This window comes from Gorilla gorilla, chromosome 5 (genome assembly GCF_029281585.2).
Source record: "Gorilla gorilla gorilla isolate KB3781 chromosome 5, NHGRI_mGorGor1-v2.1_pri, whole genome shotgun sequence".
Classification (NCBI taxonomy): domain Eukaryota; kingdom Metazoa; phylum Chordata; class Mammalia; order Primates; family Hominidae; genus Gorilla; species Gorilla gorilla.
This window is the reverse complement of record NC_073229.2, coordinates 121,057,288-121,081,985: the sequence shown is the minus strand read 5'-3', so window position 1 is coordinate 121,081,985 and position 24,698 is coordinate 121,057,288. Positions and strand designations below refer to the sequence as shown.

Genomic DNA, 24,698 nt, shown 5'->3' with positions numbered 1-24,698 from the left:
TTGGTAGAGAATTGTTTGTGTTGTTTAAATGTCCACTGAGTATCTGGACAGCACTGACATCAGAACTGATTTAACTTGCTATTTTTTTTTGTTGTTGTTAAGTGTGAATGACAAGAAAGCTGAGGCCCAGATCCAGATGGCCTGGCTGGTCCTCGGAAGGTAGGAATAAGAAGCAGAGTGTGAGCAGCTCACTGCACTCTAGACCACATCTCCCAAAGTAGACCTATCACCATAATTACTCAATGGGAGTTTCTTAATACACAAATGACTCAGTACTAATGCAGATTCTCACACAGTAAGTATAGAAGATCCAGTAATCTATATTTTCGAAACAACCTCAGGTCATTCTGAGGACCAGCCTTGTTGCAAACCTCTAGAGTGCACGTATTTGCAGGACAGTGGTAAATATATGATTTTCTGACGCAAGGTCCTACAATGCCCAGTCAAAAGGAGTATCAGAGCACTCTTAATACAAACAAAGCACTTAACGTATCTAATTTTATCTCATGGATGACCATGTGAGAAAAGTGAGATTATTTGTGTTATCCCAATTTATACAGGAGACTTAGGCACAGAGTTCTGAAGTCAAGGTCACTCCTTACAGAGTGACAACTCAAGGAAACTGATTCCACCTGCTTTTGCTATCCCAATCCACTTACTGTGTCAACCCCTAGCCTAACTGTAATCCACAGAAGCAATAACAGTGAGAGATTTTCAGTACTGATCTGTGACTCAAGCCACCATAAGTGAGTGCTGCCTAAAGAAAAGGCCTTATTAACCCTGGCACTGTCCTTAGGAGGTCTCAAAACTGGCCAAGGAGGGACACGTGGCTGGCTCCTGGGAGATGACCCTCTGTCCCAGCTGAGATACTGGTGGGTGCTATGCCACCACATAGAAAGACTCTCTCCTGAAACTGTCAATATGCTTCCATCCCTGAGGTCAACCATGAGGCTCCAGATACAAAGGGGAAATGAATCATATCTAAGAACTAAGGAAGTTCTTGAGAGCAATGATAACCTGTGTTTCTTAAACATCTTGGTCAACAGTTGGCCACTGATGTGAAGGGCTCACTTAATGTTGAGAGGCAAGAAGTCCTCTTCCAACCTTGCCTTGTCCCTGCATCCAACAAAGGAGTCTTACACCAATAGCTGCTGACTGAGGCACTCTAAGTTTCCACATGAACAAAGAATGGATGGCAACAGAATTCTGAAGCAATCACAGGATATAAATCTCCCGAAAGAGGTCCAAGTAGAGGAAGCAGAATTCCAAGAATACAGTGCCCAAAAGGAAAAATTCAGTAATCAAGGCACATGTTTTGAGGGGTATGGGAATTTCATCCCTCACTGGGTCCAGGAGTAAAATATGTCGTTGTTTTCAAAGGCGTTATGTTGGGGTGATGCTCCTGCACAGATAAACCATGTAACTAATTCCTCCTGTCCTAATTCCATGCTAGTGAAATCCTTAACCACTAAACCCTTAACCACTAGGAAAATAATGTGCTGGTCAAAGAATTCCACCCACATCTGCAAACCCCTTGGCAGTTACATATACAGAATATATTAATATTTGATGTTAAAGCAATTAACAAAATGTAATGACAATAATTAATTGCAGGCTTCTGATGGCTAACATTGATAAAAACAGCATGAAACACAGAAATCAAAAATTGGCAACTTGGTAAGGTACAGTGGCTCAGATCTCTAATTCCAGCACTTTGGAAAGCCAAGGTGGAAGAATTGCTTGAGCCCAGGCGCTCGAGACCAGCCAGGGAAACATAGTGAGACACCCATCTCTACAAAAAAATTTTTAAAAATTAGCTGCGTGTGGTGATACACACCTATAGTCCCAACTACATGGGAGACTGAGGTGGTAGGATTGCTTGAGCCCAGGAGATTAAGTCTGCAATGAGCTGACTATACCACTGCACTCCAGCCTGGGTGACAGAGCGAGAATCTGTCTCAAAAAAAAAAAGGGGGGGGGGAAATTGACAACTTTGTGAAACAGTACAAGGTGAGAGAAGGGAAACATCAGAAAACCCTACAGATGACACTAAGACTCGCAAATCTTAGGGATTTCAGAAAAAAGTCAAGTTAAATGCTATATAGAAAGGCCTAAGGGCTGTGCATGAGTTTCTTAAATGACTTTTGCTCTGTTAGGAGGCTCCATCTGTAGGTGATCTTGAATACCTCCAAGAAATGATAAATAGCTTTGGCCCAAAGCTAAAGAAGATAAGCTATGGCAAAATTAAATCAGATTGTAGGTAATTAATGTTTTCATGGAAAAAAAAACATTGATTCCATATTTCTTTAGGCTTTGAAATCTCAAAAAAAAAAAACCACACAGTTCTATCAGCTCAAGGACATCAGGCTAGGAAAGACTAGCGAAACTTTACGCAGCCAAAGGGGCATCGGATTACATCTACACCACTGCCTATCACAAAACAGTATTTTTTTTAAGAGAAAGTCTCCTTTCAGAAAATGTCAAGCAGAATAGATGAGGAAACAAGTGAACGAGAGACTCTATCAAAATAAATCTCCTCCACTCAGATATCCATATTAATTATGAACCTAAATTTCCAAAATAATAACCATAACTATTGCTTGGGGAGTAGTTTAGAATAAACTGGTATCTTCACATTTAGAGTAGGCTTTTTTTCTTAATGATTTTGTAACTTTGCTGGTCTGTGAATGTGATGCAGACAAAAGACTTGGCACTGATGTCATCTCGGCTACCATATTTTTCAGCTGAGAATCTACATCTCACTATAATCAATCTCCATTACAAAACATTTTTTACCACATTCTTTTCTGGAGCTATAAAGAAATGAGTAAAGGATTTTCTGTCTTTAACAATCACTAAACTTGTCTTTCTTATTTTAGGTATCTCAAGTAATGTTACCAACTAGTAAAAATGCATCTGAATTATGAAATTGCACTATATCTTTAGAAATACTGAAATATATAAACATATGCATACATCCATACCAGGTATAAGCAGAACACATTTAGCACAAGAAAAAGTATTTTATTTAAGGACGGGCTTTATAATCCATTGTATGATGAAAACAAAGCTTAGCTCAGTCTATGGGATCCTACAATATACTGCTCACGCTAACTTCCTACAAGTGTGGTAGGCTGCTAGCAGTTCCCGCTGCTGTCTAGGTTCTCCTTAAGCCCATGAGAAGGGTGACTTTGAAAAGAGTCAGGCCATACTAATCTCATGTGCACTCCTGGGTCGTCAGAAATCCACATGATATTTCAACACAGAAGAAGGAGTTGCTGGTGGGAACAGGGAATGAGTGAGGTCGTGGTGCAGAGAAAAAGAAAAAAACATAGATTTAACTAGAAAGTATTCTGTTCGGGAAGATTTTAATCCTATCTGACTTGAAAGAGAATTTGAGGAGTGTTTTTTGTTTGTTTGTTTTTTATCCTGGTGAGCTTTTGACCTTTTCATAAAATTTACATAATTCAGCATGAAGGGAAACTTCTAGTTGTCAAGAAAGATGTGGGCTCTAGAAATTGACCTTGCAGAAAGGCTAGGAGGTCTGTACCCGCCAGGTACTTGATGCTGCCACTATTGATTCTACAGAGAACACAAGGGGCAGCTCTGTGCTTTTTGCAGATGTGGACCCCTGAAGAGATCCTATGATAGAGCCCAGAGAGCTGCCTGGGTAGGAGGAAACTGACTGACCCTCCCTCCTTTTCCTTGTGACCAGGCCGATGCTCCAGGAGCTGCATAAAAGAGGGAACAGTGGCTTGTCAGAGAGAAAAGACATCACTGAGTCCAAGCTATGCATCCCTCTCCCCGGGAGAGCCCATCTAAGTAGCATACTGCATCACTAAAAGCTCCATAGCATAATGAGAGTAGCTCTGCTCCAAGGTCGGCACACCAGATTAAAACATTTTATATGGCTCAGGACATTTAAATGAATTCCACCATCATTTTGAGGAAGGCAAAGGAGTGGTGAAAGGGGAGGCAGAGGGAAGGAATTAATAAGTACTGAGATTTTATTACACACCAACAATGTACTAGATGTTTCTATGCATTTCTTATTTAATCTTAAAACAACTCCATAATCTAGGTAACATAATTCCCATTTTACAGATGAGGAAAATGAGAGTTAGAGGGGATATGTAACTGGACTGTGAGTCACAGAACCAAGAAGTATCAGATTTAGTATTCAAATCCAGGCTCCAAGGCTCAGGTTCTTCTGGTTGTGCCATGCTACCTTGCACTTTCAATTGTAGAACTAAAAATCATAAATAATAAGGTTTCTAAGTAATGATTTTAAATGAGGTATCAGAACTTGTGTCATAAAAAATTGCAAAATGCCTCCTCCACTGCTCTATTGTCTGTGCCATTAGCATCAAATATGTTCTCACTGAAGCAATCAGCTAGGATGGGACTTCTTTTTCCATCAATATCTTGTATAACAAATGGGTTGTATCATCTGGGTGGGGAAGGGAGGGGGTAGCCTGCTTCTAAGTAACTGGTACTGGCTTATCTGGCATGGAAAGTAGAATACATTATGCCTCAAATAAACATGTAGGAAAATGTTGTCAAGAGTCCATGAAAACTGCCAAAGACATTTCTTCTTCATTTAAAAATTATCTTATCAGGTTGGTGACTCCAACCTTGCAAGGGAAGAAGCTATTTTAGACAAATTTACAGCTTTCAATGCTTTCTGCCATATGTGGAAGTAATCTGACTCCAAGTCAAGTCTGCAAAACTGTTTTTTTTCCTACATAGCTCGTTTAAAAATCTCACCAAAACTTATAGTGCCATATGTCAAAATCAAGTTAAATTAAATACATTAATGCATTGCAATGTGTATACGAAATAGGGAAAGAACAAAAGAAATATGAAGAAAGTTGAGCACTTCACATTGCTCAGCTCCTCTTAGGTAAAGATCTTGACAAGAAGGGCCTGGGAATGAAGGTTCTGATTAGAAATGCCAGGAAAAAGGTGAACAAAATGAATTCTATTTACTAATTCTCAACAAGAGAGAAAGTAAAATGTTCTAGGATAAATTCTTAAGTTCTGCTCTACAAATTGGAAAACAATTCTGAAATAATAAGCAGTCATATAAGCAGAGAAGGGAAGTAAGACACTGCCTGACACAGAGACATAGCCACATCTATCTCTGCTGTCACCAAAAAGCCCCTTGCTTATTAAGAAAGATGGGCTCCTTACAGTATCATTTTTTCATAATATTTTCCATTACTTGCCAAATATATCTGTGAAGAGCAAATCATCATATTGGCTTATATTGTACTTGATAGGAATTAAAATCCCTCCAACTTTAAAGTAAATTCCTGTCATGACAAATATCCCCAGTGCTAGACTCTAGCTATGACGCCTTCTATTTTATTTCACCCTGTTACCTTGTGCTGAACATTCTAACAGGTAGCTCTCCCACCCAGTCACTGAAGATCTAGTACTTAAATGCAAGTCTAACTCCCACTTGCTTGTCACATTTCTTTCATATCTCTACTGATGTAATAAATAAAAACATTGACCCAACCAGGATCAAGATTATAGTACATTTATCTGTCACCAAAGCCTTCTGTCTAGATTTGAGTACAGCTTTTCAAATGGTTTACAGCCCACATTTTTCCTTTACTTGTCCCAAACATATAAGACTTCATCAAAAGTATATGCAACCTTAAAATCTGTATCTGTAAGAGCCTCCTTAGCCTCCAAGTCTATGACTCTACTAGAAAAAAAAGATTACATCTTTTATCATCTAATTTGCCAGAATCTTTTCCCATTTTTGAAAATCCATATATTTACCCACTCCAAATGAATTCATATAAAACGTGTATGCTTTTTCTATAGAAAAGTGATATCATGAGAGGAAATTATGTACCAGCCATCGGACATTAAAAATGTAGACACATCATCATGGTTTATGGGTATTTATTGTGTGCCAGTCTCTGTATAGAGAATATAATACTTGGTTTGTCCCTTGACTTTATGTTCAGTCTTTAGAAGAATCAGTACTACATTCTCCAGATTCTCCTCTATGGCTACAACTCCTCTCCTAGTCTCCTTCCCAAATTTGTCTTCCTCCATCCCCTCCCACCCATCTGCAGTTGCATCCTCTGCTGCACTCCATCTTCCAGACCATAGTTCTTCCACAGCTTTCATCACTCGCTCAGCTACAGTAAGCTCATCAATATTAGTTATCACTAGCATCATCCTCTTAACCCACATTTCCAACAGACTGTCTGGTGGAGACTCCCATCTTTCAATAGCTATAAGGATTTTCATTTAATATAATCATACCCAGCCATCAAGTTCCAGCACTAATCCCCCTACTACCTAGGGACTGACCTGATCTCCACAATCAGAACATTTAAAATTTTTTCCCTGTGTCTGAGCTTCTATGGAATCTTATATTTCCATTGTAACATTTAACACATAACTCCCTCAAAATCACAATTATGTACATGTCTATAACCTGCATTAGGTAACAGTTGAGAAGAAGGAATGTGAAGAGAGAAGAGCAGCTGAAGTTGCAAGATTTCTTTCATTGCTCCAATTGGACTTCGCAGTCTTAGATCCTCCATCTGTAAAATGGAAATAAGATGCCCGCTTTATAGAGTCATTGTGAAGCCAATATGGAAGTAGCTTGCTCACAGAAGAGCTCGAAAAGTGGACGCTGCCAGGAGCAGTGTGTTTGCTCTGAATCATTGAGGGCAGAGACGGTATCTCCACGCACTCAGCCAGGACTTTGTTAGAACATTACTAACACACACCTGCATAGCTCCTTACTAGAGGTGCAACATATTTCCATGAAAGGAAAACTGAAATGGCTTTATTTACTGTTAAGGCATCTTTCCAGAGGGGGGGATTTTGGAATAAGAGAACCATGAGAAGTCGCTGTTCAAATCTTTTGGCTTTTCCTTTTAACTACACCTCTCTGGATCCACCAAAGAGACAATGTAAATAAAATGACACTCCTCTCTGACTACTTACCTACTTCAGTGAAGTCCACTAGCATCTCTGCAGCTCTAGGAGAAACACGAGAAAATGGCGGCTTCTTAAGATGTATTTACCTCACTACAAGATAGTTATTAAAGGAGTAAACATTTTATATACCAGGGTGCTGGGATTTAATGTCTCTGAGTTCCCACTTATGTTTTCGTTCCTTTCGCATCTTGCAGTATTCAGTGGTGGGTTTTACCTAATTATCTAACACTTTAATCAGATATTTTCATTAAAGGCTCAGGATGCTCCATTTGCTGACCAATCCTACGTCTTCCTATAACAAGCACTCAACTGAGTTTTTCTCCACTTCTTGGCCTTATGGCAAGAAAAAAAACATTAAGCCAGGAACATAAGTTCTAAACTATATATGCTTTTGTTTCACCAGATTCAAAAATTCCTATTTTGGAGCACTTCATGGTCTTTTATTTTCTGAGATATAAGACAGAGATCTAGGAAACCTCAAAAAATTTTTGAACCTGTTTATTGAAGAACAAAGGTAGAGCATTTATTAGACTTTAATATTGAAATAAAAAACTGATCACTCACAATGATGGATGTATTTGTTCACATCAGTATTTTGTTAGAGAATAATAACTTACAATTGAGTGAGATCTCAGTAATTATGGGTTGCTAACTAGCAGGCCACAGGCCAGATATGACCCAGATACATTTTTTAATGTGGTCCTTACAGTTTTTAAAATTAAGGATACCTCATAAAAAAAATCCAGAAGCTTCTGTTTTCCTTAAAAAACTGTCATGTTTTAGAGCCTGGACAGTAATAATCGGCTACAGTGGAGTGGGAGCTGCCTCCTTTACAGTGGTTTGCAAGTTCCAGAGGACAGTTTGCACTCCACTCCCTACCCTCTCTCCCACGTGTCTTGTCTAGGCCTGCTCCACTCCTTTATCTCACTTGTCAGATCCCTGCACACATCTGAAACGCACACACAACTTTTTTTTAAAGGCAAGGAGACTGGATCCAGAAAGGGCTTCCCCATTCACTAGCTGTGACCTTCAGCAAGGTTTGAGTCTTGGGTTCCTCAGCTTTAAATGGAAGGTAATTTATTGGCCTCAAAGGGTTGTTGTGAGGATTAAAAAAGAAGTATATGAAAAGTGCGTTCTACACTGTAATGTAAAATGTTTGTCATCATTCATCTCCCAAAGCTCTGTGAATTGCATAAATCCCCTCTATCTACCTCTGTCATTATTTGGCTTACGTGCTCCTCACATTATTTATTACACTCTCTATGACAGAGTTTAAAATCTAAATTAGAAGAATTTGACTTATTTCCTTGGGTCATTTAACAAGAAGTAGAAAAGATGAACAAATATCAAAGGAAAACAAAATTAATTCTTGAATGCCAGTGGATCTTTACTGGGCCATTTGTTTGTGATGGAGGCATGAAATTCGTGCAAAGTGTAATTACTGGATTGCTGATGCCTTCAAGTACTGTGTTACAAGTTCACCCAATAGACACCTGAGACCTCAAAATAAAACAAAACTGACAGCCCAGGTATCAGGCTGACCTCTTCCATTGGCCTATCAGTGTTCCAGTAGAGGACCCAGTCCCATCAGAAAAAAAACAAAAAGCAAAAACAACTGCACTTTCATATAAGCTCTAGTAAGCCATGGCACACATTTTATATCTATCTCTATCTGTGTATAGAGATAGATCTAAAAATAATAAGAGATTTTTTAAAAAACAGAATCTTCTCAGAAATGAGCAGAGGTGCAAAAAACTGCGCTTCAATACTGATGCAGGGGATATAAAAATGCTAGCAAAGATGTATGTCATGAATGCTACCTTCTTACGTTACGAATTCACAAACGTATTCCTGTTCTGGTCAATTTACAATAGAAGCTCATCCTTGTGTGGGGAACCACAATTAAATCATCTGCTTTTAATTTAAAATAATCAAGACTAAGTGAACTGCAAAATAAAACTGGAAATAGAGGGGAAGAAGGGATCTAAACTGGAGTCATCTTTCTTTATAAGATCACCAAAATGGGAGTAAATTATGATTCAAGACACAATCCGTTGAAAAATTGATCTGACGAATCCTTTTTAAAGCATACCATATAGTGCAATTACGGCTTTTCTTGAAGTTGAATGAAACCGCCACCTGAATACAGATTAACAAATGCCATATTACGGCAAGGTCCTCAGTGTGTATTTTATTTTAAATATCAAAATAAATAACGGCATCATTTAAGAAACCAGTTCTTTCAATAGATGTCCCAGGGCTGATGTTTAAGCAAGTCTCCTTGGCAACCAAGGAGCACAGTACATATTGGGCTCAGGGGGAGGGAAGAAACGGGGAGCGACTCCAGGGCTGGCAGCATAAGTAACCTGAGTAGTGGCTGCTCCCGTTAGACGACACGGGCAGAGGCTGCATGGGCTGCAAGCCCCTGAAATGTCAACTCCGGGTCTGCCCCCACTTGGCGCACCAGCAGCCTCCCACCCTCTTCCTCAGGTCTGCAGAACAGGTTACAAGGAGAGAGACTGGCTTACCCGATGGGGTGAGCGGTCTGCTGGGTTAGGTGCCAGAGACGGCAGCGCAGGCACCGGCCTCTCCTTGATGCACAATGGCTCTGCTTCGCCCCACGATGCTGAGGTTAAGAGAACCCGCAGTAGCTTCGCTCTGCTGGTTCGGGGATGCAGTAGCGAAGACGAGCGTCCTAGCGTGTTTGTGTGTGCGAAAGTGTGTGTGTGTGTGTGTTTGCCTGCGTGCATATGTGTGCGCGCGACTGCCTGCGCGCTCCCGAACTGTCGCGCGGGGAAACTGCTCCCTAGTAAATAAAAAGCCCTAGCCAGCACTGCAGGTGGCACGTCCCGCTGACTCCGCCCCAGGCGGTCGCGTCAGATTGGAGACGCACCTTGGCACCCCCGGGGCGGGTTCAGACGCCACAGGGCTCCGCCCCCTCCCGCCTCCAGCGAGCCCGCGCGCCCCCTCCCCCACCCCCGACGATCCCGCGCACATCCTCTCCCCACCCCGCGCGCAACGCCGCCGCCCGCCGCCAGCGCGCTCGCTCCCCTGCGCCCCCCGCCCCCGCCCCCGCCGTCGGCGAGCTGCCAGCGCGCGCCCGCTGGTCCCGGAAGTACCCTCCTCCACGCCGCCCTCCTCCTCGCTCTCCGGCACCTGCGTCGCCGGCCCCGGGGTCACATGCGCAGTCTGTAGCCACCACTGCGGCGACTGAGACCCGGGAACCCAGCCTGCTCGCCCCCAGACTCCTTTCCCAGGGCTGGCGGGCAATCTGAGCGAACAGACCCCGTGGCCCTAACTCGGTGTGCCAGGGAGTCCTTGCTCTGCTAACTTGTGAAGTTCAAGTTGCCTCTAGTCCTAGCGGCCCTACAGTGGCCCTCCTTAGGATAATACACTCTATGGTACTGACCAGAACAAATTCACAGTAACTTTAAGAAACGACAGGGGAACCAACCCCCCAGAGGTGGACGAAATCCCCAAGCCTGAGAAATGAGAAAGGGTGTGATTACTGTGGTTACTACTAATTCAGCAATAAAACCGCAAACAGACAACAACCACAGAACCATACCATTAAATTCCAGGGCCTGGCACACTCTAGTGCCGCTTGCGAGTCATTCAGGTCACTCCTGTGTAAAACATGCTGAGAAACTCACACTAAAGCAAAGTGGGTAATTTTAATAGGTAAGTATTCCACCACCGAATTGAAAACCTTAGTCCAACGTGGAGGTAAGACACCAGAAGCAGGAAGAATGTAACTAAATTGGAGTAAACTGTATTTTGTAGAAGTTCAGGATTTAACTTACTGCAAAGATAGTATGTTAATCCTATTTCTTGCAGGTTTATGTTCTGCCACAGAGTTGGGCTAGGAACAGTGTCCTGATCTATTTTGAGGTGTCCTTAATGTTCTCATTGGTCTCAAATCAGTGGTTCAACGATTATTTTCTACTTCTAGATCCACAGGATTTGGGGGTTTATTCGTTTGCTCCCTCTGGGGGTTATCTGTCTGGCTTGTAGTGCTTCATTTTCATGGTTTTGATATCTGGACGCTAGGATGCTGGGTACCTACTTATCTAGCAGTCCTGGACACAGCATAGGACAAGGGAAAGAATGACAAACAACTGACTACAAACATTAGGTGCAGCGTCATCCTAAGAATTTTTCATAAGCAACTTGATAGTTTTCATTGCGTTGTCTTCTATCAGAAAATCGAATATGAAAGCGTCTTTGAACCAAAAATATTGACAGTGACTGGTATCAATAAATAAAACACTCCTTTAAGATCCCCAAGGTGTTTGTCACTAAAGTGAGAATACTTAAAATTTTAAGCCCATCTATATTGATTGGATTATCTGTTTAGAATAAATAGCAGCTATTTATTTAGTATAATTAAATGGAGCAAAGACTATAATTGCATTTACACAGGAAAAGAATATTTACACCACCAACTCACCATCTGTGTGACTATGGAAGAGTCTCTTACTGCCCAAGCTGAGTGTGTCATGGTATCTCCTGGCCCTAGCACAATGTCTGCCACATAGTATCGGCTCACTAAATATTGTTCATTGACACATGGTGTTGAGGTTTAAATGGTAAATGCCTAGTAAAATGTCTAGTTCAGAGAGGGCAAGATTTTCCTAAGTGGCTCCTTAGTATTGATTTAAAGTTTATATTTTGTCTTAAGTATTTTATTTCTCTAAAATAAGAGACATTAGTTTATTCAATAGCCACCAAAATTCAACACAAACATATGTTGCAGTTTACTCCACTCCTAGAGGAGCAACTAGGTATTAGGCACCATTTCTCTCTTAGGTACCATTATATATAGTCTTTCTCCTTATTAAGAAAATGACTTAAAATAATACTTCCCAAAAGCTGTTTTTTGGAATACTTATTATTTGTTCAGCAATTTTTTGAGCTCCTAGAATGTGTTAGGTGGTATAATCCACGTAGGTCTTTTAGTTGTCAATAAATATACATTGTTCCTGTTTCAATCTAGTGATGTTATGAGGGATGAGCTGAAGAAGATTTTTTTTTTTATTTTAACGTGTGAGTCTTTGGTTGCAACTGAAAACTCTCTGCCCAATTTAGGCAAGAAGGAACTTAGTAGAAGGATATCAGGAGCTCTAAGAATTGATGGGAAGCCTAGCTAGATACCCAGGATAAAAGCCAGCAGGAGAACTCCAGAGGGCACAGAAGCAGTGACAACAGGATAATATCAGGACAGGAATGTTATGAGATGGTGTCTTCCATTGCTGAAATGGGTGAGTCCCAATTGATTGCTCTTTGTACTCCCAATTGTAGTCTGCAGCTTCCAGTTGTTTTAGCCTGTAGCATTGGCCTGTCCTTCAGTTGTGGTAGTGTGGGACCCCTGCTCATAGCCCCACTAGATATAAAAAGAAGAGTGGACACTGGGTGCCTGGAAAATAGCATATATTCACTATAGGAAATTGGGTGCCAGGTCAAATGAGTTGGGGAAACACTGAAAACTAGGTTCATGTCACATTGGTATATTAAAGACTGAGGTCTTACACGAAAGAAACCTCTTTCACTTTCTTAAACAAGTATCCTGGAGTTTGGTTGAGTAGGTAACACTTTTTTGTTTTTCTCAGCTTGCCTCTTAATATACTTTGATAAGCATCTTGGAACACAAGTTTCTGCAGCATTTTTTTCATCTATCATCAGCTTGTCCATGAGCCAAGATATAGAAGGGTAGCATAAATCTAGTGCTGTGAGTTTTTATAAAGTCTGTATTCTAACAGCTCTGGGAGAATCAGATTTGAAACTGTCTCTAGACAGATCAGATTTCTAGCTAAAACTACATCATGAAAGAGAGCTATGTCATAGTTCTTTGTTCAATTCCTGATAGCTTCCTCCTCCCGAAGCAAGTAAGGAGGAAATTGTCATTCTTAATGCCAGTGTCGTGGTTTTCTGTCACAAACCAGTAGTGACATTAAGGAATCACTGAGCCATATTTCTAATTACTGTACTACTCAAGAGAACAGAGCAGCATTAATTATGCCAAAACCAAAATTGATTTTTGGCTGATGTTCTCTAGTTTTCAAGTGGATAACACGAAACAACTCTAGCTAACACTTAGCTTTACTCAATTACCTATGGGTACATTTTGTAGCTAATTCATCCTATTCATCAGGAGCCAGTGCCAGTGTAACTCAAAACTAGTGCCACAGGAAACTTTTTACTGTTAAACTATTTCATGTTTACATTTTCTCTGCCACATTCTGTGATATCAAATGCAGTCTAATTCAACATAATTAACTAGACACATGATGGGAACTTTGTAAAAATTTACAGTACTGAATAGAAAATAGCCCCTAACTGTAAGAAAGAATATCGTAATTACATAATTAAATAGGTTCAACAAAATATAAAGAGGATTCTTAGTCATCATTAAGATAAGGCAGATTTAAAAATAAATTGTAATTTTCATGTATCAGATTGGCAAAGATTATAAAAAGATTACAATACCTAGTGCTACAGAGAATATGGGTAAAGAAGAGCTTATGAGAATCCAAGTCAAAAAAATATTTTGGAAAACAACTTGTCAATATTTACATTCATTATTTTTTTCTTAAAAGCTCATACTTTTTGGTCCAGTAATTCCAATTCTAAGAATTCATCCTAGGGTTACCTCAAACAAAAGTTCAAAGACTTATGTGAAAGGATACTCATGATAGCTTGGTAATATTTGAGAGAGAAAAGGGGAGGGAGAAGGGAGAAGAGAGACAGGGACAGAGAGAACTAAAGGTCCATCAGTTGGGGACCAGTCAAATTATGAAGATACCAAGTAGCCATTTAAAAAACAGATTAGATCCTTGCAGACTGATATCAAAGCTATATCACTAAGTGAAAAATGCAAGTGGAAGATCAATAGGTATAATGTGATGCAGTTTGTGTAAAAGTAGAGGAAGAGAAGGAGGGAGATGTGTGTGTGTGTGTGTGTGTGTGTGTAATTGTGTGTGTTTTTCCATTTTACTGGCTCAGGAGGAGAGGGGAGAATCTGAAGCTGGCTCTGTTCAGTGCCATACACATCAAGGTGCTGGACCTTCCATGTCACCTCAGTACCATCGATGCTGTGTGTTACTCTCTAACCTGGGGAACTCACACATGTCCTAGGCCATCAAAAGGTCAGGATAGGCCCCTCTTAGGGCACATATTCTCTCCTCCTGGATTTTGGAAGGTGGAATGCCATGGAAGGGAAAACTAACAGTTGTATAGGTCTTAGTTGAATGAAGACTCAGTGCCAACAGGTCCTGGAGGTGACCAGCAGTGCTCATAGTGTTAGAGGATGGTGTCTGTGATGCCAACTCTGCTCTCCAAGGATTTTCCTTGACCAGGTCCCTTTCCCTGACCATGTTCCCTTACTGAGTAGTCATGATCTTCCCATCATCCCAGCCCAGGGAAGCCTATCCAGTCCTCCCAGTTAGCAAGATTCACTCTTCCTCATCGGGTTTTTTTCCCTGAAACTCTTTCTGTTCCTGTGTAAATAGACCCTGCCTTTCCACTGAGGACTGGCCTTTTGAAACTCATTACATCAAGAAGCAAATTCGGTTGGTTGATTGGTTTTCTTAACCTGTGGTCTCTAATGTTATCCCTCCACTGAGGCAAGTTTTATAAAATGCCTACTTAGTTGAATGGGCAAGAGCCCAAGTATGAGAAAACACCAGGAACCAAAGGCATATCAGTTATAGCTAGAAATATCTTAAGTAAGCAACTTGATTTTCTCTGAAAAGGGGGATGATGTGGCTCTTTTATTTTTCATTTTCTACCTTTCTGTACTGTTTATTATTTTTATGATGAGCATGAATAATATTTATATTAAAATACATTAGTAAATTAAAAGCATTACCTTTTAGAATCAATTTATAAAAGTGGCTATTATAACACTTTTAATTGCATTATTGGAAAATAATAAGCATCACAGTCAGAAAAAAAATTGCTTAAATATTGTGGGAATCCTAAAATTAATCAAGCAAAATTGGAAACTATATAACTTCACCTATATATAAACCTGGTAGAAGTAGAAGATTCAAAAACAAACAAATGAAACACATATGAATAGATATTTCATATCAACACATTTCAACGTTTGGTCAGCATAGACTCAAGAAATCTACCTTTCAGTTCTAATTCCATATTCTTTCCTGACCCTTTCCCGTTCTCTTTAATCATAGTGACAAATGAGTCACAATACTTTTAAATCAGAGTTCCTTGTGTTAGTTACAGGTCTTTGCTTCTGTTTTAAGCAACTGAAATTGATTATTGATAACCTCATTACTGGAAATAAAGTGAAGAAGATACTTAATTGGAAGGATACTGGTGGCTCATAGAATTGAGGGACTGGGAGGGAAAACCTGAATATCCGAGCTTTTCGTAAAGCCAGGAACCCAAATAACTCCACTCCATCCAAGATTCAAATTCCCAGGAGAATCTAATTGGTCAAGTCTAGGTCATGAACCTCTCACTGTGCTGAGACAGGGAGAAGAGAGGTGGGGAGGACAGGATATGTGAAATGGGGAAGGAGGACTTCCCCCAAGGAAGAGTGAAGTTCTCTTACCTCCATAAGGGGAAGGGATGCTATACTGCACAGGCGGAGAGATGGCTCTTCATTTTCTCCATCTTTTAAAAGTAGACTTAATTGAGGAATTTTATTACTTCCTTTTAATATTTTCTTTTATTATATCCTCTCCTGCCCCATTACTGCTTCAAAACACATTTCCAGTGGAATCAGAATTGGTATTTTAAAACAAACTAATGCAAGTCTTAAAGATATAAATTCTCTTTTAAAAACTGATGAGTAACCCACTGAATGTGAAGATGTCTCACAGTAGCCTATTTTGAAAATTTTCTTTCATGTTTAGGCCACTTATCATGGAATTTAAATTGAACACTTGGTGATACATCAAATTTTTAGTTTCTAATCTTAGAACTTTGTGTGGGATCAATTTTCACAGAAAGTTCATCACTATTTTACAGTAGTATAATGTAGATTAATGTACCTGACACTTCTAAAATTCTAACCCCACAGTAGTAATGTGTGAATTGAAGCATGCCATTAAGAAAAAAAATTGTTAACCTCATTCATTAAAATCATCCATTCATTCAAATTTAACTAATGTTTCCCAAGCCATATCAGCCTGAAGGTAAAAATATGTCATAAGAACTGTCAAAAATAACACAAAAATATTTCTCCAGCTTTAGTCTGTCTGATTAACAGAAACTAGCATCCCTGACTTCCCCAAATTTTATTTCAAGTTCTCTCAAAGGTATTTTACCTATGAGCTCTGTTAACTCACCCTATGCATCCTTGCTAGCACAAGAAATGGCCGTTTGTAGATATTGCGAGTGAGACTACATGGCTGCCTTGGACAGCAGCTCTTTCCGTTTTTATTTACTTCTTTTCCTCCTTTTTATAGCTTCTTCCTTCTAGGCCAGTGGTTCTCAAGAAAAGGTGATTTTGTCCCTCAGGGGACATAATGTCTGAAGTCATTACTGTTTTGCATGCCTAGAAAATAAGAATGCTATTGGTATCTAGAGGGTCAATCCAGGGAAGCTGCTAAACATCCTACAATGTACGGAACAGCCCCTGCAACAACGAATTATCTGACCTCAACTGTTAGAAACTCTTTTCTATGCATAGACCTCAGTCTCAGAGAGGTAGCTTAGGGGACAATCTGAGTAACAAACATATTCTGTCCTCAGAAGTCACCAGTCCTTTGATGTCCTTACACTAAAGATGCTCCTTGTCTCTGACTTCACTTAGGGTGATATTCTTTTCCCTGAAGTCTCTTAAGCCCGTCACAGGAATTGATCCCTGGCACACAGAGAACCACACTCAGTAGTCTTCCTGACAAACCCAAACATGCCTGAATACCAGCGGAGGCCCAGTTGAAGTTCCTGCTGAGACCCTTGCAATATTAATGATAGGATTGCCTCCTCTGTGAAGAATGTAATGATCATTTGAGGTATTGAACAAGAAATGGTGCCTCTGTCATAGCTGTTGTTTTCTGTTGCCAGCATCTCTCTCTGACCTCATCCTCCTTCTGATAACAGATTGGGGCATGGATCTCAGGTCCGACAATAGACCTTTCCCAGGATGTTTTACTTCTAAACTCAAGCTGAATAAAGAGAATCTCTTTTCTGGTCTGAGGACTACAGGGTATGAGTCTCCAGGGGAACCATTTTGTGACAGTGAGGATATCAGGCAGAGAGAAGCAGGGAGGATGGAAAGCAAGGAGAAAAGAGGAAGTGACAGGGAGGAAGTGATAGTGCTTGTATCCTAGGTTATCCTAAGTCCAGCTCCACTGCATACTTCCCAGCATTTAATTTTGTGTGCAATAAATTTCTCATTTTCTGTTTAAGTTTGGTTAATTTGGGTTTTATCATTTCCAACATAAGAATCTTGGCTAATATGCCAGTCTTCAAAATCCTTGCAATTTAATAAGGCAGATAAAACAGCATGTGAAAAGTGCTTATATAAAGTATACATAGGGTTCTCCTAAGGTGGTTGTTATGTTTTTGACTCTAGAAAGGGTTCAGGGTTGTTCCTATTACAGTAGTTTATTAGGTTGCATGTTTGTGTTTTATGCATTTTTCCATAGGTTGATTATATTTCACCACACATAATTTTTAGATGGAAAAACAGTTCCTTTATGATGAGCACCAAAAAAATAGCACTATAAACGTGTAGGAAGGAAAGAATAAATAGTATATAATCTGGGTCATAAATCATATGTTTTGGTTAAATAAGTGTAGAGGAGGAAAGAAATATTTCTTCTGTTCTCTCATGTTTTCACTGGGGCCTTTGAATTGAATGGGCAAAATACAGATTAACAGAAGAAAAGACATACAAAAATTTTTGTGTTAATATTCTAATTTTTATGTGCACAGAGGCCTTCATAGAAAAGAATGGAAGAACCAATGAAGCAGTTTGACCCAAGGACTCACGTACCATTTTAACAGAGGGTGATAAATTACGGGAAAGTGACAAGGCAAAGGAAAATAGGTTTGAGCTTCAAGAGACAGTAAATTGTGGGATGGTAATATGCAAGGGAAACTAATGGAAAGTAAGGGTTGCTTTAGTAAGGTTTGTTCCTACAGACTCATCTTGGTGCTGACTTTTGTTAAAGCAAACTAAATATGTCCTGAGAAAGACTCTGTACTTCTATATTTGAGCCCTTGTGGATGAACTGTGACCTAACTTAATAGGTAGACAAGATTGAAAACCTAACTTAGGAGTATGTGCCTATAACAATATCTGAGTCTTGGCCAATCCTAGCAGCCATATTTCAACCACTCATACACTGCCGAGTGTTCAAACTGTGTTCAAATAAGGCAAATGCCAACCTGTTACCAATCCAGCTGTTTCTGTACCTCACTTTCGATTCCTGTATGTCTCTCTACTTTTTTGTCTATAAATTTGTTCTGACCACAAGGCACCTCTGGAGTCTTTCTGAATCTGCTGTGATTCTGGAGGCTGCCCAATCTGTGAATCATTTATTACTCAGTTAAACTCCTTTTAATTTAATTCAGCTGAAGTTTTTCTTTTAACACTTTCTGTCTCTAATGGTAATGGTTGATCTCTTTCTTTTTTGGGAAAGGAAAGGGGAGCACCTTTATAAAGGGAAATTTATGTCCTGCTTTTAAGCCGATGGGGGAGGGCAAAGAGCTTTTTCTGTGTGTTCTGCTTTTAATTGCCTTAAGCTCAAAATAATCCTTATGCCAAAGTGGCATATTTTGGGGTGGCATATTCTGACCTTTTTCATAGGTAAACATGGAATCATATATACATAGTACTTTTCCAATTACAGAGCATTATTAATTCTCACTCTTAATAAAATTCTATGAGTATTATCCATCCCTTTTTTTTTTTACTCCATGGATAGAAACTTATCAATTTATTGAATTTGCCAAGAAATTAATTGCAGAAATTAATTGGCTGAAATCCAGCTTTTTATCTCCCAAGATCAGTGCTCTTTCCTCTAACTCAGAGCTGCTTCTAAGTTGAGGAGGGAATCACAAAGAAGACAGCCACACTATTCCTTCCACTGAGCTCTCGGGCACCTGGCTTGTGTTGCTATCATCTGTTGCCATATTTTACTGAAATTTTGTGTTCATATGTCACTGTCTTTCATTAGGTTGTGAGATCTGCAATAGCATAGCTATTATCTTGCCCATTTGGAGGGTCTTATCTTTTTTTGTGCCTTTTACCATGCCCAGAACAGCTATTAGAAAACAGCAACCACTCAGTAAATATTTGTTGGATGATGGGTAGTGAGTGGATATGAGTTAAGAAGCAGGAAGATACAAAACAGCTGTAGGTACCATTGAGATTAAATTATAAATTTCAGTAGAAGAATTTGGAGAAATACTTTCAGAAAAAGTTGAGGCAAAATAATGGGAAGCTGTAAATGCTAATCCAAAGTCTTCGTACTTAAGTCAGGAGGCACAAGTGACACTTATTGTTTCTTTTTAGGAGGGTTGACCTTCTTAATGGGTTGGAGGAAGGGTCATTGAAATTGTCCAGGATTGCCGGGCGCAATGGTCCGTGCCTATAGTCCTAGCTACTCAGAGACTGAGGTGGGAGGATGGCTTCAGCCCAGGGGTTCTGGGCTGTAGTGTGCTACGCTGATTGGGTGTCTGCACTAAGTTCAGCATCAATATGGTCACCTCCCGGGAACAGGGAACCACCAGGTTGCCTAGGTGGGGTGAACCAGCCCAGGTCAGAAATGGAGCAGGTAAAAACTCCCATGATGATCAGTTGTGGGATTGCATCTATAAATAGCCAATGCACTCCAGCCTGGGCAACATAATGAGACCCTGTCTCTAAAAAAAAAAATAAAAGAAAAAGAAATTGTCCAGGATGTAAGTGCTGGGAACATGGGATACAGTGAGGACCATGGAAATGGAAAGGAAAGGAACGGTGTTGAGGCTTTGCCCAGCTAAACCCCCTTCTCCCTCATGACAATGAAGGGTGACTTGTCTGGGGATCTGCTAAAAGGGCGATAGTGCAGGGAGGTAGACAAAGCATAATCTATTTGGTAAAGCCACATTTCAAATGCTAGCAACATCAAATGCAATTACTAAGACCAAAGGACCAGAGGCAGAATTACAGTTAAGGCTGAAGAGCCAATAATTTGGAGCCCACTAGATAAAAAGTCAAAGTTAAGCAAGGACTTAACAAGTACAGAGGATTTTTGGTATTAGTTTCCTGTCATAAATTATCTCAAGTACAGAGGCTTGAAACAAGACAAATACAAATGTATTATATTACAGTTCTGTAGGTTAGAAATCTAGCATGGGTCTCACTGGGCTAATATCAGGATGTCAGCCAGGCTCAGTTTCTTTAGGATGGCTCTAGTGACACTGTTTCTGTGCCTCTCTGCCAGCTTCTAGAGGTCATCCACCCTTTTTTGCTTGTAGATTCCCCCACTTTCTTCAAAGCCAGGATCATTAGGCTAAATCCTTCTCATGCTGCCATTTATCTGTTCTCCCTTTTCTGCCTCTCTCTTCCACTTTTAAGGACGCTTCTCATTACATTGAGTCCCCTGGATAATCCAGGATAACCTCTCTACTTTAAAGCCAGCTGATTTACAACATTAATTCCATCTGCAGTCTTAATTCTCCTTTGTCAGGTAATATAATCTATCCATAGACTTTAAGAATTAGCACATGGACATCTGCCCACCACACCCTTCCCCCATGACGGAGGGGACAGTGCCAGCCTGGCCTGCAGGAGGAGAGCCCTAGTTATTAAGGTGCACATATGTTAAGGGAAAGCCTGGCAATATTCTGATCCAGGCCACTCTCAGAATCATTACTTTCTTTCAAAATTTTTCTCCAACTATGAACAGTTAACTCTCATGTTCTTAAGAGAATTTCTTATTTATGAAAGTAAAGCTCACCTAGTCTCCCTACCAACCCATCTAGACTGCAGTGTGCTGGAGCCTGCTTGCACCGCTTGCAAAAAGTTATTGGTAAAATTTCAGGAATTTGGCAATGTCACATTGACATCAGTCAAGGTAGGACTGTTTACACCATGAAAATGAGTAAACACTAAAATTAGGGCTTTTCCCCTGAGAGCCAGGTATTAAACATGTGCCAGCAAACCACTGGGTATGTATCAATTTAAAGTGAGTGCTGCTAATAGTCAAGCTGGGACCTACATTACGTTTCAAAGACAGTGATTGGTTATTGCAGTTAGTCTGGGTCTCCCAGACAAATGCCAATACCAGATAGACCATAATTTGTCTAATTAGCTTCTGCTCTCAAATAGGATACGCAGAATTCAGTTTATTAGTTGCTGGGGTGTTGCCAAGGCTAATTGGAGTTATGATGTACCTAAACTGGACAGTACTGTCAAAAAGGCTGTACCTCATTAATAGTCCTTTCTAATCTTAGCAAGATTATACATAGCCACAAATCCCATGCTTGATAAGAGTTCAAGCACTTCAGAGCTGGTTCAGAAAGTGGTGACTTAGCAGAAACAGAGAGCAATCAAACATTGAAATAATTTTGCATCTATATTCATTCAGACAACAAAAAATTGCGAGCTTCTCCTAGGAATATGAATACCACAGTAAAACTCATAGTTATGGTTCCTTCTCCCACAGGGCTTACAGGGTACCTTGGTGAGAAGGGAATATGTGCAGGTGGTAGGGAGAGGAGCAGACAGACAAGCAGCAATTACAATGCAGAGGAACTGGATCATGGAAGTAGTTAGGAGGGTCTCCTCACTGAGATTTTCCAAGTCAGGCAAGGAGTCCTGGATAAAGTGACATATAAACAGAGTCCAATAAGTAATAATAATAATAATAGCTAATACTTATTGAGTACCTTGTATGTTTCAGTTTAAGTCCTAAGCATATTTTCTTTTCATTTGGTGTTTGTAACATTCATGGAGCAAATATTATTAGTATTATCCCTATTTTACTTAAGAGGAAACTGAAGCATAGCTAAGTTAACTTACCCCAAGTCTCACAGCCAGGGGAAGAGCTGAGAGAGTAGGAGTTTGCCATTTTAAGGGATAATGGAGAAAAGAGTATTCCAGTAAAGGGAGCAACACAGGAAAAATCACAATGGGTGCTAGGAAAAGAGGAAACTTATTGACTAAAGATGCAAGGGGAGAGTGATGAAATATGGAAGCTACAGAGAAAGCACGAACTGAGAAGCAGGGTTTATTTGTTTGGTGGTTAATCAGGGTGATGAGCAAGTTGGCTTACTTTAAAGCACCACTGCAGCCTCCATATGGCAGCAGAGGGAGGAAAGCCAGTGAGGAGGGTGAAATCCCGGAAGGAGATGAGAGTCAGGAATGGGAAGGGATTAAGAGTTGAGGATGCTGCCAGTTTTCTGCCTTGGACACCTAGGGAGGAGGTGATGGCCACCACTGAGCTAAGGGACACAGGAGAAAGAGCAGGTTTGTCGGGGGAAGATGATGAGTTCAGATTCAGAACATTACGTCTGAAAGGCCTGTAGGACTTCTGGGAAGACATGTCTATAAAGCAGATGGCTGGAGTGATAGATTTGGGAATCATCAAAATAAGATGGAAATTGAAGCCAGCAACAGGAAGAGATTACTCAGAGAGAGGGTGCAGAGTGAGGAGTGCCAAGAGCCTAGGACAAAGCATGGAGGAAATCTGTATTTAAGGGGTGAATGGAGGAGTGGCAGCTGCCAAAAAAAAAAAAAAAAAAAAAAAAAAAAAGAAGGACCGAGCAGGGAGATATATGGAAAAAGAACATTTCAAAAGAAGGGCATGGCCAATTTTGTCAAATACTGCTGAGTAATAAGTAAGAAAAAGAACAAAAAAAATGTTTATTGGATTTAGCAGTTTGAGCTTTATGTTGTGCTTTGCAGTACTTTCTTTAAAGTGGTAGAAATCAAAAGCTACTTGCCCTGGGGTGAGGAGTAAATGGGAGGCGGGAAGTGGAAATAAGAATTAATTCTTTCAAGAAGTTTGACTTTGACAGGGAAAGAGATTCAGGGTAGAAGGTAGAGGAGACAGCACTGGAGGAGATTTGACCACACTTAAATGCTGGTGGGAAAAAATTGTGGAATAAAAGGTCAAAGAATAGACAGCTGATTGAGAAGCTTATTGTTTGTAAAGAGCTAAAACCAGTGAGAACCATGGGGGGAAGTTGAAAATGCTTGAGTTGGTTCTAGGTCCCTCAGGAAGTAGAATGGGTGAGGCTGCAGGACTGAGAGTAGCACAGGATGCAGTAATCTGTATGTGCACAGAAGTCTTTTTCTTCACAAGAGACGTCAAGATTTTCTATCAGGAAAGTGGAAGATACAAAGAGAATTTGCAGTCAGCAACTCATAAGAGGGCCCACACCAGAACTATGCCATCCTGGCAGCTGGATCTTGAACTCCCAGCCTCCAGAACTGTGAGAGAATAAAGTTCTGTTGTTTAAACCCCCCAGTTTGTGGTACTTTGTTACGGCAACCCTAGAAAACTAATTCAGAATATCAAAGCATTAGGTGTACAGTTTTAAAAAGATACTTAAGATATAGATATGTATTATGTTATTTACACAATTAACTATGTTCATTTTACCATACATGTTCACATAGAATTTATGATATATACTGAATATAACTATAATTTTGGTAAATAATGGTATTTAAAATAAAATTGGCAATTAATTATCCTGGAAAATACTCCCTTGAGTGTCAAAGCTTGTGCTGCTTCTAGTTTTATGGTTCTCTTATTTTATCAACAAACTGCATGCCAAATCTAATTGCTTCATGGTAATCCAGATTAAAATCATATTCTTATTAATACTGAGGATTTACCTAAAAGGCTTAAGGGATTATGTGTGGAAATGCAACAGAAATTGAGGAGTAACTCAGTAACTTCCATTAAGATACAATTGATTTTAAAAATCAACAAAAATTTTAAACTTGTATTTTATTCTCAGAAACAAGCATTTACAGTTTGCAAATTAAGTACAATTAAGCATATACAGTTTGCAAATCACCATATGAAGTGCTGTAGATATGTGGAGGCAAGTGATAATGATACTGCTCCACATATAGTTGGGAAGACTGAAAATGTAAAAATAATAAACACAAATTAGAGTGCTCATACACAATGCTGCAGATACTATTTTCTCTAATGAACAAGGGAGCAAGCCCTTCTTTCCTCCATCATATAAACACATCCTTGGATCTTCCCCTTTGTGTGTCCTCTCTGACATAGCCACAGAGACAGGTAAATTTTGTCTAATTTTTTTTTTTTTTTTTGCTTTATCTTCTGTTGGAATCTTTCTTGTTCTTTTTCCCTGGGGATGGGGTTATTAAAAACAGGGAGGTCATATGTGGGACCTCCCTGTGCCACTCCCTGTTCCCAAATGAAGGAGATTCCAAAATAGGGTGTGTTGCAGGTAGTGGAGCAGTCAATGGTAAATGTGGGCGGCAGCTACAGCGCCCACTCCCAAAGTGATAGAGAAAGCAACACCTCATAATAGAGCTGCAGTCCAGTAATCTGGCTCACCTCCAAAACTGGCTGTGTGAACCTTGTGTCTGAATGCGTGACAGTCTTCCTCCTGCCGTTTTTCCTTTCCCACCTGTCACGTGTGGAAAAGTGCAAAGTACAAAGTTCTTTAAATCTTCTATTTCAAAACTACCATCTGTCTTCTTAAGATTTTTTACAATACCAGCAGGACACAACTGCTGACATTCTATTTCTAATTTTTAATGTGTTCAA

General features: G+C 40.0%; 1 protein-coding gene across 5 annotated transcripts in view; it reads right to left on the bottom strand.

The window, feature by feature from the left end:
• Window positions 1-24,698, bottom strand: part of KLHL32 (kelch like family member 32) — a 242,441-nt gene that overhangs the window by 205,995 nt on the left and 11,748 nt on the right. For 2 of the 5 annotated variants that reach the window (XM_004044430.4, XM_055392009.2), the window contains exon 1: window positions 9,504-9,970. The exons of 1 other annotated variant lie outside the window; for it this stretch is intronic. The gene's annotated coding sequence lies outside the window, so the exon portion shown is untranslated. Of the gene's footprint in view, window positions 1-6,463; window positions 6,573-9,503; window positions 9,971-24,698 lie in introns of those variants that run through there. 2 more of the 5 variants (XM_055392006.1, XM_055392008.1) reach the window with 2 other exon arrangements.